This window comes from Rana temporaria, chromosome 9 (genome assembly GCF_905171775.1).
Source record: "Rana temporaria chromosome 9, aRanTem1.1, whole genome shotgun sequence".
Lineage (NCBI taxonomy): Eukaryota > Metazoa > Chordata > Amphibia > Anura > Ranidae > Rana > Rana temporaria.
This window is the reverse complement of record NC_053497.1, coordinates 42598288-42615945: the sequence shown is the minus strand read 5'-3', so window position 1 is coordinate 42615945 and position 17658 is coordinate 42598288.

Below are 17658 nucleotides of genomic sequence, written 5' to 3'. Positions count from 1 at the left end.
CCCCACTGGCAGCGAGCGTCCATCTTCACCCGTCTTCCTTCCAGGGCCGCGAACTCCAGCTCTGTGACCGGCCGGAATCGTGTGACGTCACTCCCGCGCATGCGCATGCGAGCCGCTAAACAGCACGATCGTCCTTTCTAAAGTGTGCCTGCGCCGTTGTCTACAACGCATGCGCCGTAGACATCGGAGCATGGCTCGATTGTTAATATCTCCTAAACTGTGGAGGTTTAGGAGATATTTCCAGCACCTACAGGTAAGTCTTAGACCCCATTCACACCTAGGCGTTTTTACGCCTGTAGCGCTACGCCGCTGCCGCCAGAGGGCTGAAAACAGATGTCCCTCTATGGAGATGGTTCACATCTCCACGCCGGACGCCTGTCGCCTGCCGCGTGAAAAAAGGTCCCGGACCTTTTTTTCAGGCGTCTTCGAGCGTTCGGCTAGGAGATGGCAATCATCTCCATAGAGGGGGTCATCTTGGGGCACATCTAGGCGGACAATACCGGCGTTTTGTCGCCGCAAATCCCGGTACAAAACGCCGCTATTTTTACCGCGATTTGCGGCGACAAAACGCCGCGATTTTGTCCGTCTAGATGTGAATGCAGCCTTAATTTAGGCTTATCTGTAGGTAAAAGATGTTGTATAGGGTGTACAACCACTTTAAATAGCTTACAGGAGAGTATGGGGAAAGGAAAAGGGAAAAGCCTGGTAAGTCAACCACTTGCCGACCGCCGCTCGACTATTTACATCGACAGAATGGCACGGGCAGACAGATTGGCGTACAGGTACGTCCCTTTAAATCTGCCGCCCAGCGGTCGCGAGTGCGGCCGCGGGTCCCGGGAACTCCATGTTCCCAGGAGACCCGCGATTGCGGTCGGCAAGTGCAGAACAGGGGAATGCCTTGGTAAACAAAGCATTCCCCTATTCTGCCTAGTGACACTGTCACTGATGACTGCTCCCCATGATCGGGAACGGTCATCAGTGACGTGTCAAATGTAGCCACACCCCCTATCAGTAAGAATCACTCCCTAGGGAACACTTAACCCCTGCAGCGCCACCTATTGGTTAACCCCTTCACTGCCAGTGTCATTTTTACACTAATCAGTGCATTTTTATAGCACTCATCGTGGTAAAAATTATAATGGTCCCAAAATAGTGTCATAAGTGTCCGATGTGTCCGCCATAATGTCACAATAAAAATCTCTGATCGCCACCATAACTAGTAAAAAAAAAAATATTAATAAAAAGGCCATAAAACAGTCCACTATTTTGTAGAAGCTATAACTTTTGCGCAAACCAATTAATAAACGCTTATTCCAATTTTTTTAACAAAAATGTGTAGAGGAATACGTATCGGCCTAAACTGAGGGGGAAAAAAAAATGTATATATTTTTTGGGCATATTTATTATAGCAAAAAGTAACAAATATTGAATCTTTTTTAAAATTGTTGCTATTTTTTTGTTTATAGTGCAACGAATAAAAATCGCAGAGGTGATCAAATACCACCAAAAGAAAGCTATATTTGTGGGGAAAAAAGGACGTCAACATTGTTTGGGAGCCACGTCGCACGGTTACGCAATTGTCAGTTAAAGCGACGCAGCGCCGAATCGCAAAAAGTGGCCTGGTCTTTGACCACCGGGGCTGAAGCGGTTAAAGAAAACGTAAAGGGACACTCCATCTACGCTAATATGTGGTTGTATCTGATTCCCCTTCGGCCCATGAGACAAACTCCGCAGACTACCGAAATATGGACCAATGTACCGGGAAATCTTTCTTCTTTTTTGTTTTCCTTCGCCAACAGACGCTCCAGGTCTCTTATACCAGTGGTCATCAACCCTGTCCTCAGGGTCCACTAACAGGCCAGGTTTGCAAGATAACTGAAATACATCACAGGTGATATCATTTGCTGCTCAGTGATTGCAGTATTCTAGTCTGCATCTCCCCAAGGTAATACATAAAACCTGGCCTGTTAGTGGGCCCTGAGGACAGGGTTGGATGACCACTGGGTTAGTGTATATAAATCTGCTAGTACATTTAACACGGCCAGCCCCTGACAAAATGGGGGCACTCTAATACAGGAGTTTTTTTACTGGCCTTATCAGATGAAAACAAGGGGGAAAAAGTCTAAAAAAAGAAAACAAATGCAACCACCACATCCTAAGCATTGGTAAGTTGCAATATATTATATTTTTGGGTTTAATACCGCTTTAAAGTCTTAATTGTACTAAAAGGGGCTGGACGCCTGAATGGGGGTGGCTACAGCGGCCGTGGATAGAATTATGCAATGCATGAATCTATCCATAGCAGAAGAGGCTCTAGGCTTTGTGAGGCCTTAGGCAAAACTTAGACATGAGGCTCCAGTCACGCCCATAATAGGAAAAATAATTCAAGCAAGAAAAATGGCTGCAGAAAATGCACAGATCTAGCACACAGGTGATCAGCACCACTTCCAGGGCACCCTCCTCACCCATCAGACATATTCAGCTAATGCAAGAGGGGGGAGAGAGGGGGAGGTGAGAAATAGAGAGGGATAATAGAGAGATCCGATGACGCCGACATTAGTATTTATCACAGGCAAATTAGGCGACCGCAAGGCCCCTGTGAGTGCGAGGCCTTAGGCGACCGCCTAATTAGAGAGCCGCCTCTAATCCATAGTAGACAGAGGGGGTGGCTGGAGAAAGGGGGCGGCGCCTGAGCGCCCCTAATGGACGCACCGCCACTGTATGTAATTTCAAGTCATTTGAAATATTTGTAAATCTGCAGCTTTTGTAAATATACAACCTGGTGATCCTGCCATGAAGGTCCATGATCAGATACTTACTGTTATAGGATGGAAAGCTCTGTCCCTGTCGCCTGAGTGGGCGTTTTAACATACATTACACAGGCATGCTCAACTGGCATGCTCAGTAGGAAACCCTTCCTGAGAAATGCCATGTAGCCATTGCTGTAGCGCATGTATATAGACATAAGGCGACTGCAAAGAGGCTGCATGAGATCAGCAGTATTGGGATTCAGCAAAGGATGAAAATTAGGTGAAAACAAATATTTTATTCTAAGAAAAATGACAATTCTGTATGATACTTTAGAAAACTAAAATGTCATTCCGTTAGGATATGCATCCACTCTAAAAACGATGAACCCTGTGGAAGCTAGTTCACAAGATAAACATTAGCCTTGACAGGTGAGGAATTGTGAGCCTGAGCAAACTAATTTCCATTTTAAACAAATAATTGAAATTGCCTAAATAGAGTTACATGATAGGAACAAAGGGCCAGATTCACATAGAATTGCCCAGGCGCAGCGTATCAGAGATACGCTACGCCGCCGTATCTTACCTGGCTCTAAGTCGAATCCAGGAAGATTTTGCGCAGTAAGTTACGGCGGTGTAGTGTATTTCTCGGCACGTATTTCAAATTGGGCGGGTAGGGGGCATGATTCATTTAAATGAAGCGCGTCCCCGCGCCGATTGAACTGCGCATGCTCCGTTTTGAAATTTCCCGCCATGCTTTGCGCGAAATGACGTCGCACCGACCTCATTTTTTGAACTTTGACGTGAGTTACGTCCTTTCCTATTCACGGACGACTTAGGCAAAAAAAAAAAATGTAAAATTTGACGCGGGAACGACGGCCATACTTTAAAATGGCAGGTCTATCTATACGCCACATAATAGCAGCTTTAACTATACGCCGGGAAAAGCCGACTAGCGACGACGTAAGAGAATGCGACGGCCGCGCGTACCTTCATGGATAGCGGAAAACGACGCAAACTCCACCCAGCGGGCGCCAAAGTATTGCATCTACGATCCAAAGGCGTACGAAGCCGTACGCCTGTCGGATCGAAGCCAGAAGCCGTCGTATCTTGGTTTGAGGATTCAAACTAAAGATACGACGCGGCAAATTTGAAAGTACGCCGGAGTATCAGTAGATACGCCGGCGTACTTGCTCTGTGAATCTGGCCCAAAGATCTTAGATTTGTCTAAAGCAGTGTGGACCAATGTTAATGGCATACATAATAGATCAGCAATGCCCTAAACACATGTATAGAAGGTGTTGGAAGGTGAAAATTAAGGATAAATTCCAGATATGGCAATTTTTACATAGTTGCATTGCTCCAGCTTGGATCAATGTAAGTATGAATGTGCTATACCTACCTATGGGATCCACCTGGAAGCTAAAAATAACTATAGTAGGCACCAATTCTACAGTTATCCCCACTAGTTTCCATTAGCTTCCAGGTCCTGTGCCAAGGGCTTGCCCTGCTGCATTGTGAACTCTGGAAGTTGGCATGAGCACCATTTACATATCACACTATCTTCTGTATCATGTCCTTGGTCTCTGAGTATCTTCTTTAGGCACCAATTCACACTGGTACAACATACGCTCTGAATTTGAGAGCACATGTTATATAAAATGTATAAACCTAAGATTCCCTATGAGAGCCGTCTTAGTACATTCCGTGTAGTATATATAATACAGGGCAGAGTATATAGTGCAGTCCGTATAGTATATATCAGTGGTCTCCAAACTGCGGCCAGATACGACCCTTTGATTTATTTTATCCGGCCCTTCGGGTGCTATTTTATTTATTGGCACAAATGAAGGGCACAATTCCTTCCAATGACACCAATGATGGGGCCCAATGATACCAATGATGGGGCAGAATTCCTTCCAATGACACCAATAATGAGGACATGTCCGACGGACAGGCTTCCAGCGGACAGGTTTCTTAGCATGCATAACCTGTCCGCTAGGCCGGGAAACTGTCTGGTAGGCCCTACACATGGTCGGACATGTCCGCGGAAACTGATCCGACGGACCAGTTTCAGCGGACATGTTCGGTCGTGTGTACAAGGCCTTACGCTTAATGTAAGAAGATTTTTTGCCCTGAAATCAGGATATGAGATTACCTTTTCACCTTTTAATATACACAGGAACTCTATGAACTTAGGAAAATCCCCCTCCCACCGTGCCTATAACATGACATTATCTGAGTTTTGGTGTCAGAGCTTTTTGAATCATGTCTATATTAAAGAAGACCTTAAGGCCCCATTTCCATCTAGCGACGGCAGAGCGTTGCAGTTTTAGTGCGTTTTTAAATGCACAGTTTTTGTCACGTTTTTGGAGCAGCGCCATTTATTTGAATAAGCTGCTTCCCGCTCCAAAAATTTACAAAAGTAGCTCCTGTATGTACCCTTCTTTGGAGCCGACTTTGGGGCACTGTTAGAAAGTGCATTTTTGATAGTTTTTTTTTTTTGATGTGTGATAAAATGCCTTTTTCTTTTGCATGTTTGGGGTGCCATTACTAATGGCACCACAAACATGTTTTGTGCATTTTGTGGCAATTTTACAGAGCTGCAGAATAGCAGGCAGAATCACACAATTCTGCCAGTGATTCTAGAACGCCCAAATGTGAACAGTGCCTAAATATAACGTTTTTTGCCCCCCTTCCCTTAGGCCCCATTTACATCTGGACGTTGTAGAATTGCCCACAAAATTGCGCAATTCTGCATATGTTTCAAGAATGCAATAAAATTGCTGCATACAGTAATGTGCACATGGGTGTCATTGTTGTTAATGGAACCCCAAACACGCAAGGAAACAGATATTCTGTCATATGCGCACAAAACGCTCTTTCCAAGATTACGCCAAAGTCAGTTCCAGAAAAAGGTACAGAAGCTACTTTGTCACATTTTTGGAGTTGAAATGCTATGCATACAGGAAACTGCACTTGTGGAACAATGTAAATGAAAAAAAGAGAAAGCAGCTAGCACGCTATGTTAGAATGCTAACATAGCATCAATGTTCATATATCAACTGTGCTGCGCTAATAAAGGGAAACAAGCATACAGTATAAAATAGATAAAACTCTCAAAGTCTACACTCATACAAATACACTTCTGTGCAAGACCCAGCACAAGGCTTACCAAAGATATAAGGCCTTGTACACACGAGCAGACATGTCCGATGAAAACGGACACCATCAGACCAAAATCCCCGCGGACAGAGAACGCGGTGACGTAGAAGACACCGACGTTCTCTGACACGGAAGTTCAATGCTTCCACGCATGCGTCGAATCAATTCGACGCATGTGCGGGATTTCGGGCTGCTGGTTATACGTCATAACCAGCGGACATGTCCGATGAGTCGTACTAACCATCGGACATGTCCGACGGACAGGTTTCCAGCGGACAAGTTTCTTAGCATGCTAAGAAACTTTTGTCCGCTGGAAACCTGTCCGCTTGGCCAGGAAACCGGTCCGCTAGGCCGTACACGCGGTCGGACATGTCCGCGGAAACTGGTCCGCGGACCAGTTTTAGCGGACATGTTCGATCGTGTGTACGAGGCCTAAGAGTCTCAGATTATAGAGGAGTCATATAAAGCAATTGCAGCCACTTCCCAAGGCTTCCCTTGCCATCCGAGAGGTAACACAGCTTCAAACTATTGTCTCCGGTCATCCCTTTATGCATTATATGCATGTTGAAACACAAAAAAAAAAAAAAACAGTGCCGTCTATAATGCATTTAATCATACCCTGTAATGTCAATCTATACTAGTAACACGCCTTGCGCTTTGTTTTGTATATGACCAGATGAAGAAATAGATGGATGTGGCGCCCTGACGATGCTTAATTGTGAAACATGTTGGCGACCAGCACTATCTCCGTCTAAATAACTCTGTCATCAGCATTGTATCAGGGCAAAATTGATTTTATTATCATTTTTTTATTTTTGTATTACACGTTGTTGTTATCCTTGCTCACCTATAATAGACACACTTCTCCAATAAGGTCCTAATTATTCTGAGTTGGCTAATACCCGCCCAGTTTATTCCTCTCAATCTTCTTTTAACACTTTAAGGACTGGAGCATTGTGTCTATTCTGGAAACTGTCCAATACCCCTCTCCAAATAATGCATTTAATCAGAAATTACATCTGCCGTGCCCTGGAAGACGTAATTTCTGACAAAACGCGTCAGAAAGAGCTACATGCCGTAATGTCATCATTTTCCTGAAAGTGTCCCCAGAAGTGCCTTTTACCGATACGAGATTGCATTATTACAACGCAGTAGTGCATATAAGTGATTTCTTTTATGTATTTGAGCTTTTTTTTTTGTCTCTTTACAACAATAACATGACTTAAATTATCTTACTGCTACCCTGTCCTACTCCATCTTCACTGGGTAGCCAGAATAACCCTGTGGGTGATGAACATGTAACCATTGCAATGACCATTATACAAATGTCAAGAGTTGCTTAGAAGAGCTTGCAATACTTAGAATAGACAAACTTTATTGCTGGCTAAAACTTTGGCAAAGGATTGCAATAAAAAAAAAAAAATTCACAAGTGTGTAAAGGGTCTACCAACCTTTAGTAACCTACAACTGTTGGGCCATCTAAAGAGAATAAGAGCCAAAAACATTAAGAGTAATTTTTTGTTGCAGTGATTAATCAGATAAAGATTTCTAACTTGTGAAGATAACGCCTTCTATGAGAAGTTCCAGGGACAATGCTATTCCTGGGGACACTTTGGTCCTGGCTAAAGTGTCCCTTAGCTATCTAAAGTGTTATGTCATAAATGGCTTGGCTTTTTCATCGTAACCTCGATGGCTATACAGTAACATCTTTTATGGAAAATCTTTTGCTGCATAAGGGGTTAAAATAATTAGTTCTAGTAGCATAGAGTTTTATGTCTTGCCGGTCCCGCGCCTCATGTATTCCCCTAGCCTCCAATCTATTAGGATTAAATATAAACTGTATCACAATAGGGGCTGCGTCAGAGCTCGGAAAGCAACCATTAAATTTGTAACTTCCCCCCCTTCATTTCTTCACCTAACTAGGGCCGCTAACTACCGGGGCCATTAAGGAATTAGCTAGAGAAACTGTCAGAGGCTGAAAGGCTCTCTTAACGAGATCACTCAATTAACAGCTGGGGTGAACCCAAGCATGAAACACTTCTCAATTCCTCTGTCGCTCCTGAATACATAATTACCAGTTTCTCCCCTCTATCATTTCAGCTCATGGATTAACAAGCGTTGGAGGAGCCTAATAGTTGTAGGGATGGTATTAAGTTTGCTTGCAGCCCACATTATGATGCAGAATTGGGGAGCTTAATGTCCAAAGTTGCCCCATTCAGTAGGCCAAATTTACTTAACACCACTTTAGCCAGTCCTCACCTGCATAAACTCTCAGATGGCTGAACATTTTCTAAAGCCAATTCTGTATTATAGGATCAAGCTCACCCCTTCATTCCTTCATTATTGGTGTCATGTATATTAATTGCTCCAACACACTCCAGAGTGTTGTACTGCAAAGCAGCAAACCAGGTCCTTATTGCCATAGGCCACCTGTCAGCGGACTTGAGAGAAAATAGCATTCATGCATGTTATTTTCTTTTTACCATCTGCTGTGTGATGTAAAAAGGAGGGGGAATAAAGGGTTCCAGACTTTATGCTTTTCGCATAAAATGTTCTGCTTCAATTTTCTTGCTTTTATATGCTTCTTAATACTACTGCTTTAGAAGAGGTCATGGGTGAAGCTCCCAGGTACTGAAGTTGCTAAATTTTAGGATAAGCAAAATTCCTCACAATCAGGTATCAATAGATAATGCAACCACCATAGTGGACAAAGAATCGCAGAAATTGAATAAGGTCATGCCAAGCTATTTGTGTGGTCACCTTTCTGTTTTTATGAAGCCCACAGCAAATTTAAAGGAGTTGTAAAGGAAAAAAAAAAATTGCCTAAAATTAATGGCCCGAATTCAGAAAGAATGACCTAATTTTCTGCTGGCGTAGCGTATCTCATATATACGCTACGCCGCCGTAACTTAGAGAGGCGAGTACCGTATTCACAAAGAACTTGCGCCCTAAGTTACGGCGGCGTATCGTAAATGGGCCGGCGTAAGCCCGCGTAATTCAAAGTAGGCTGGTAGGGGGCGTGTTGTATTGAAATGAATCATGACCCCACGTAAATGACGCTCCTAACGAACGGCGCATGCTCAGTATAATGTCGAATTTTCTCCCTAAGTTACGCCGGCTTAATGCTTAGTCGACGTGAACGTAACCTACGCCCATCCCCATTCACGTACGACTTACGCAAAAGACGTAAAATACGACGTTGTTTTCCGACGTTTTCGACTTCCATACCTAACATGACTTACCCCTGCTTTGTGAGGAGTAAAGTTACGCCGGACCGACGCCTTATGTAAACGACGTAGCTAAATCCGACGGGCGCAAGTACGTTTCTGAATCGGCGTATCTACCTCATTTGCATATTTGACGCGGAAATATACGGAAGCGCCCCTAGCGGCCAGCGTAAATATGCACCTAAGATACGACGGCGTAAGAGACTTACGTCAGTCGTATCTTAGACAAATTCTGGCGTATCAGATTCTTTGAATCAGGCTCCAAGATACGACGGCACGGATTCCTACTTACGACGGCGTATCTGAAGATACGCCATCGTAAGTTGTTTCTGAATCCGGGCCCTTGTCTGCAAGGTAGACAGACAGAATAGTGTAATGATTCTGTTAAAAAACGAGTAAATGCCTATTAAATTCCTTCATCTATATCACCTCCGGCATTCTAGTTTCTGTTCTCTCATTCACTTCCTGGTTTGCATCGTTCGTTCATGTAAGAACTACATTTCCCAGTATGAATTGCGGCACGCCCAGTAATTCACACGTCCTTGAAGTCTCTAACATGTAGAGAGCGTCCTGCCGCACAGATGTAGTTCCCAGGAGGGGGTGAGCACGTCACTGACCACCGCAGTAAAGCCTCCCTTCACGGTGGTGAGTAACAATCAGACAAGCAGGAAGTGAACAGAACAGAGAAGAAATAGAGCAACTTCTCAGCAAAAACTAACCATGAGGAAGTGAAAAGAGGAATGTCTGCAGGTAAAGGATGCTTATTATGGAAAAAAATGTTTTCCTTTACAACCCCTTTAAACTGATTTAGGCCAATTTAACAGGCCATTGCAGCTATAGTTCCTTTTATAATTTTGCTGCTAAAAGATTTACACAAACTTTTGCTGCACCTATGCTAGAGGTACAATTTAGCAAAAAGCAATATTTTATTAATTTAAAAAAATAATGTTTTATTTTTTTTTACATATGTAAAAATGCTGTGTTGATACAGTTCAAGCAAGTGCTACATTTTGAATAGAGCTTCCTAGAAAATAGAGTAAATATTCTCCTGCTGCCCATGCCAGAGTCTTTTGCTGCCAGAAAACTTTACTGAGTGAGCTTCAAACTATAAACAACTAAAATATAGGATTGACAGATTGTATAGATCAAGGGTGCCCAACCAGTGGTCCGGGGGCCACATGTGGCATGCTGAGCGCTCTGATGTGGCCCACGACCTCCTGCTCTGGGATGGTGGGTTGGCACACCCAGATTGAAGGTTGCCTACCTGCAATGCCAGGGCATCAGTGTTGTGAATGAAGCCAGCGGTTCCTTACCAACCAGCTTACACTGCACCCTGATTGGGCAAAGCTTTGTCCAATCAGGGTACAGAATGCACTGTGTATCACTCAGGGCATTGCAGGGTGTTCGTCAGGGCGAACACCCGGCGAATAACGTGCAAATGTGGGTGTTCGGCGAAAGGCCGAACAGTCAAATGTTCGGTCCAAACTCATGCTCGGGCTGAACCGTTCACCCATCCCTATGTCACATGAGGTTGTATATTCTGCAATATTTACATTTTTGGTAAACTCATTTGAAGAATCCAAGCAGTAAAAATGAATGCGAAACCTTCTAAGCAGCTTATAAACCTTGTGATCTTTCTGCACATGTGAAGATTGGAGTGATTTATTCCTCCCATGGGGAGCAAAATGGCAGCAGGCCATAACAGAGACCCAGTTTGGGAATATTTTAGTTCCTCTATCTATGGGAAAAGCAGGTATGCATGCAAAATGCAAGCAATGCAACAAAGAGATGCAAGGCCTGGTGGCTTAAATGAAACAACATCATGAGAAGACGTGCTGTGAAGAAAGGACTGCGTTTAAAGTTTTTTTTATGTGGACCCAGCTGACATATTCAGTTTAAGGCCCCTTTCACATGATCGGACCGATCGGATCCACCTGTCTGTTTTTCAGGTGGACCCGATCGGGCCACCCATTGTCCTCTATGGGGAGACGGATGTCAGCGGACATGTGTCCACTGACATCCAATCAGGCAAAATTTGCTGAAAACAGACAGATGGCAGTTTGGATCGGATGGGATCGGAAGAAAATGGACAGGCTGTCTGTTTTCTTCTGATCTCCCCATAGTGGAGAGCGGGGCTCTGACAGATCCGTCTCTGCGCAGTGAGCGGAGACAGACTTGTCATGCGCCTGCTCAGCGGAGATCAGTGGAGCGATCCCTGCTGAGCAAGCAGAGTCCGTCAAAACGGATCCACCCCATGTGAAAGGGGCCTAAGTTCTTTTGTTTGTTTTTTTAAAGATATTTTGTTTATGCACTTCAAGTTACTCAGAGGCGGTTCACACTGGGGCGACTCGTCAGGCGTCCCATTCTATTCACCAGAACCATTCTAATAGGAGCGACGCAAGTCGCTCCGACTTAGAGAAAGGTTCTTGTACGACTTCGGGGGCAGCTCGGGGCGATTTGCATTGACTTCTATACAGAAGTCATTTTGCTAATCGCCTCTGAAGTCGTCTTCAGGACGCCTTGCCGAGTCGCCCCCGAAGTCGTGCCGCCCCAGTGTGAACCGGCTGTAAACATACATTTTCAAGCAAATACAAGAATATGTAATATAACGTTATTGTTTTAATAAAATAAAAGAATTTAAGTAGTTCTCCAACTACGTGTGATTAACCTATTAACCTAAAATCGGTTCTGAGATCGCTGTTTTACTAACCTGACAGCTTATTATTCTAAATAGGAAACCTTCATTTTGTTTGCAAATATTAAAGATTCTAACTACCAGCAAGAATAAGTGAGTCCTTACATGTAAAGAGCACCTGTCATTTCAGATTCATCATGGCAGCGCCTGTTTAGCGGGCATCCACTCACCTGCTGCTGCGGCGTCCCTCACCTTGTGTCACTGCCGCATCACCAGCCGTCCCATTAAAGTGAATGGGACTGTCGGTGAGTCAACAGCAGGTCAGAGGAAGAGCCGCTACGGGACAGAGATGACAGTTGCTCTTTAAAATTATGATTTAAATCAAGCCTTTTTACTAGTAATTTAAATCTTGATTTAAATCGACTTGATTTAAAGTGGTTGTAAACCCTTTACAACCACTTTAACCTACAGGTAAGCCTAGATTAAAGCTTACCTGTAGGTGCTTGAAATATCTTCCAGACCTGCACGGTCTAGGAGATATTTGCAAATCGCCGTACGGCGATTTGTTCTGCGCATGCGCCAGAGTTAGAAAGGACACGCTGTGATGTTTTTAACTCAGGTCATGCCATGATTGGAGGCTCCCACACGCATGCACGGGAGTGACGTCACGTGACTCCGGCCACTCACAGAGCCGGAGTTCGCGGTCCCGGAAGGAAGAGAGGTGAAGATCCTGTTCCTGAGGAAGACGGGAACATCGTGGGTATCTCCTGCAGGTAAGTGTCACATAATGGGCTACTATGTGATGCATAGTAGCCCATTATGTTTTACCATTGCAGGGAAACAAAGAGGAAGTAACACCCACCAGGGTTTACTTCCTCTTTAAATCAAAACCACCCTGAAGGAAAATAAAGCATCTAAAAGGAGAGCAGCTCAAGTTAATGGAGACAAATGGAGGTCTCTGTTGCAAAGAGGAGTGTGTGGCAAACCACCATTAAGTGGTTCTAAAGTCTAACTGTTCTTTACCTTAATGCATTTCCTACATTAAATTAAAAAAATAATCCACTACCTGTCCCCCCGATTCCTAAACACCTACCAGGCTTCTCTCAGCACTCAATTGTTGTCCCAGCTGCAGCACCGTACCTCTTACTTCCTGGCCTCACAGAAGACACTGAGAGGAGTGGGAGCCATAGGCTCCTGCTGCTGTCAGTCAAACTGCTGTAAGGAGGGGGTAGGGGCGTGGCTTACCAGCACCGTGCGTGTCTGTGGTCGCACACAGCCCAGCTTGAGAGTGCACGTGCATGGATGCCCTCATGGATGCCCTCATAGCACACAGCTTGCTAAGGAGGAACTAGCAGAAGGAAGAAGCAGATAGCGCTGGCAGGGAACTTCCATAAAAAGTCTCAGTTTTATTTGATTAAAAAGAGTTAGCCTTTAATATAACTTTACTGCTTGCCTAATAATCAGAGATTCCAAAGAGCAGGGAATTCATAAGGTTTTGGAAAAAGCACCAGGAGTGCAGTAATACAGAAGCAAAAAATAAAAGTGCATTAACCACTTGCCGACCGGTTAACGCCAATATACGTCGGCAGAATGGCACGGCTGCACAAAGCAAGCTCCTGCAGAACAGGGAGATGCCTATGTAAACAAGGCATTTCCCTGTTCTGCCTAGTGACAGGGCAGTGATCTACTGCTCCCTGTCATCGGGAGCAGTGACCAGTGTCATGTCACTCATAGCCCAGCCCCGCCATAGTTAGAATGACTCCCTCGGAAACACTTAACCCCTTCCTCGACCCCTAGTGGTTAACCCCTTCCCTGCCAGTGTCATTTACACAGAAATCAATGCATTTTTATAGCACTGATCGCTGTATAAATGACAATGGACCCAAAATAGTGTCAAAAGTGTTCGATGTTTTCGCCATAATGTCGCAGTCACGATAAAAATTGCTGATCGCCGCCATTACTAATAAAAAATAAAATAAAAAATGCCATAAAACTATCCCCTATTTTGTAGACGCTATCACTTTTGTGCAAACCACTTTTGCTTATTGCGATTTTTTTTTACCAAAAATATGTAGAAGAATACGTATCGGCCTAAACTGAGAAAGAATTTTTTTTTTATATATATATTTTTTGGGGATATTTATGATAGCAAAACGTTAAAAATATAACTTTTTTTTTCAAAATGTACGATTTTTTTTTGTTTAGAGCACAACAAATAAAAACTGCAGAGGTGATCAAATACCACCAAAAGAAAGCTCTATTTGTGGGAAAGGATGTAAATTTTGTTTGGGTGCAACGTCGCATGACTGCGCAATTGTCAGTTAAAGCGACGCAGTGGCGAATCGCAAAAAATGGCCTGGACATTGGGCAGCCAAGTCCTCCGGTGATAAAGTGGTTAAGAAAAGTTAAAGACTGGAGCTACAAGGAAAATCTGGAACTCTAAACTGCTAGGAGATAAACCAATAAGCAATATAGCAGAACAAAAAAAATAATAACTCATAGATGACCTCAAGATCTGGCATTTGAGTGGGAGGTAGACTGTGATCATACACAAGGTATTACTGTAATAGTAGAAGAATTGGGATCCTCTGCCCCATCCTACGATCTTCTGCACTAAGATAGGTACACATTCTGAGCACTGGAGGCCTCATAAATAACTGTGTGAAGAGCAAAACCAAAGAGGAATTTAAAAGTAATGGGTGAATAGATCAAATGCACCTCTTGCATATCCTCAGCATGCCAGGAACAAAGCTAACATGCTTTACACACTTGAACAGCCAAAATGTGAGACAGCAGCTTAGATCCTTTCAAGAGACCATCACAGATGAACATAGGTTTCAAGACAATTGCTCCAAAATCTCCAGGACTTGAGGGTTTAACTTCAGGATGGAGGGTTCTCATTTACCAGAGTTGATCCATACTGACATGAATTTGTAAATCTGAGTCACTACCAATAAGAGACAGACAGTTAGTTATACCAGAGAACTGAAACTGAGACCTAAGCAGGGTATCTAATAGACATGTGCGTTCCCGTTCGTAAACGAATGGATTTTCGTACAAATTTGTTAGTATTCCTACATTCGGATCAATTCGAACATCCGAAAAGCTGAAAGAACCAAAATACGAAAATTACGGAATTACAAATAAGCAAAATAACGAACAAGCGAAAATACGAACGTACGATTGGACAATCTTACTAAAATACGAAACACCGAAAAAGCAAAAGAATGAAAATGACATTTATAACGAACGATTTGCATTCCGTATTTTAAATCCTTTGTCTGTTCGTATTTTCATTTGTGTGTTTTGTAAGGGCTCTTTCACACGGAGCGGACCGTTTCCGGGTCCGCTCCGTGTGTCTCCGTCGGCTCAGCGGGGGTCCCCGCTCAGCTGTCGGCGGATAGGCCGGTCCCCGCACACAGTGCAGGGACCGCCCTGTCTCTGCTCCGCTCTGCCCTATGAGGAACCTGATGCAGACGGACCGTCTGTCCGTCTGCATCAGTTCCGCTCCGCCGAACGGAAGAAAAATAGGGTTTCTTCCGTTCGGAAAAGCGGATCCCGACTGACGCGGACGCTAGCGGATGCTCCATCCACTAACGGACACGTTCCCATAGGGATTCATTACAAGTCCGTTAACGGACTTGTAATGAGCGGACGAACGGTCCGCTAGTGTGAAAGGACCCTAAATCTGTTTCTTTGTCTGTTCGTAAATTTGTGAACTTGTATCGATCTTTCGAATGGGCACTGGGCAGTGTAGTTAGTGAGTGATTACTTAATATCTTAGCCAATCAGCTTATCTCTTTTGTGCTGAGTCACATTGTACAGTGTAAAGCCTCGTACACACTATCGGACTTCAAACAAACTTTTCTGTGGATTTTTGAAGGGAGTTGGCCAGACTTTTGACGTTTGTTGGCAAAAAGTCCGACCGTGTGTACGGGGCTTAAGAGAAAGTATATCTTAATATGGATTAGCCGCGTGTTGCTATGTATTTACGAAAGTACAAAATTACGAATCCATTAAACAAAAATTATTATCTAACAAAATTACGAATTTCGAATCAACGAAAATAAATTAGACAGAATTACGAATCATTCAGTATGAACGAAAATAAAACTGTTACGAAAATACGAACGGGTCCGAATAGGAAAACTTGCGTCTTACGAAATTACGAATCTTTACGAATCTACGGAACGAGACGAAACGGAACATAAAAATCCGAAAATTTTTGTTGTGCACATGTCTAGTATGTAACTGAGAGTCAATGATATCCGTAAAGGTAAAAACAACTTCCACTCATTTGATAGTATGTTTGTTGATGTGAATGACTGAAATGTCTACAGTGCTGTACACATATTGCTGGATTAATTGTGCACAGACTATTAAACAAATCCGAAGTGGATATTAAAGGTCTTGTGAATATGATACAAAAGGAGAAAAAACTGCGCCAACAACTAGCAATCAAGCTAGATAAATAATAAACATAAAATAACCAAACATATAAATCAATCATGTGAAAAAAGTCCCAATAGATGATAAATCTCGTTGGTGTCAACATCTGAGACAAACATCCATGAGACCCGCCACCACATGGAAAGTCTCTTACCAGAGTGACAGGTATAAACAGCATTAAAAAAGTATGGTCTCCGTCCGTGGATCCAGATGCCCCAGGAATGAATCGCGGGATCGCTATCTCCTTCACAAATGTGGTCCGTGGATCATAGATAACAGAAAACGAACCATAGCATAATAAAGCTTTTAACTGTTTATTTTTAAAAAATAGTTGTACTTACAAACATAAATTTCATAAAAGCATGTAAAAAGATGCCGGCCGGCACTATAGGAGCCCTTCTTCCTTCACATCGAATGCGGTGACATCACTGCACGCCGTCCCAGACGCGTTTCGTCATAAGTTGACGTTTTCAATGGGGATGTGAATATGAGGTCTTACCCTTATGCTGGGTAGCTGTGCAAAACCATGGCTAGAATGACTAGTAATAAGAATGCCATCATTTATGTTGTAAAAAAACACCAAAAGATCCCTCCAATCGACAACTGAGGAGTATGCTCTTAGGTCACCAGTTGCAGTGGGACCGTACTCTTATACAGTAAAATATTTAAATTTGCGAGCATAATTCGTTCCAGAAACATGCTTGTAATCCAAAGCACTTGTATATCAAAGCATTTTTTTACAGGGTATAAAAGAGAAGAGAGGCTCCTCTAAGTGTAGCAAGAAGTTGCTAAATGTTGTACCTTCATTAAATCTAACCATACTGCTACACTTAGAGGCGCCTCTCTTCTTTTTTATACTTAGTTGTGACATGACGCTACTCTTATATCAAGACATCGCTTGTATATCAAGGCAAAATTTATGAAAATTTTTTGCTTGTCTTGCAAAACGCTCTCAAACCAAGTTACTCTCAAACCAAGGTTTTACTGTATATTAAACTGAGCAGGATATGGCTTCCTTATAATCTTATGATAAGTCTCAGGGGTTGTGTTAGAAATAAAACCATTGTATCCTGTCATGGTGGAAGCATAGGTGAAAAGATCTTAATTTTGGGTAGATGAATGTTTAATAGGCATCCAGTGTTCCCCTGATGACACAACCTGACGCAAAACACGTTGGGAGGGGCTTGAACTTGTGACGTCATCACGCCCGTCAGGCTTCTATAATGCCGCGTACAGACGACCATATTTCGGGATGTAAAAAATTACGTTTTTTTTTAATGTCATTAAAAACAATTGTGTGTGGGCTCCAGAGCATTTTTCACAACTTAAAAAATGGGCATTAAAAATTTATAACATGCTCTAAATTTTCACATAGTTTTGAATCATTTGAGTGTCACCTGTCATTTTTAAATACATTGGCTCCTTGGCTGGGTGT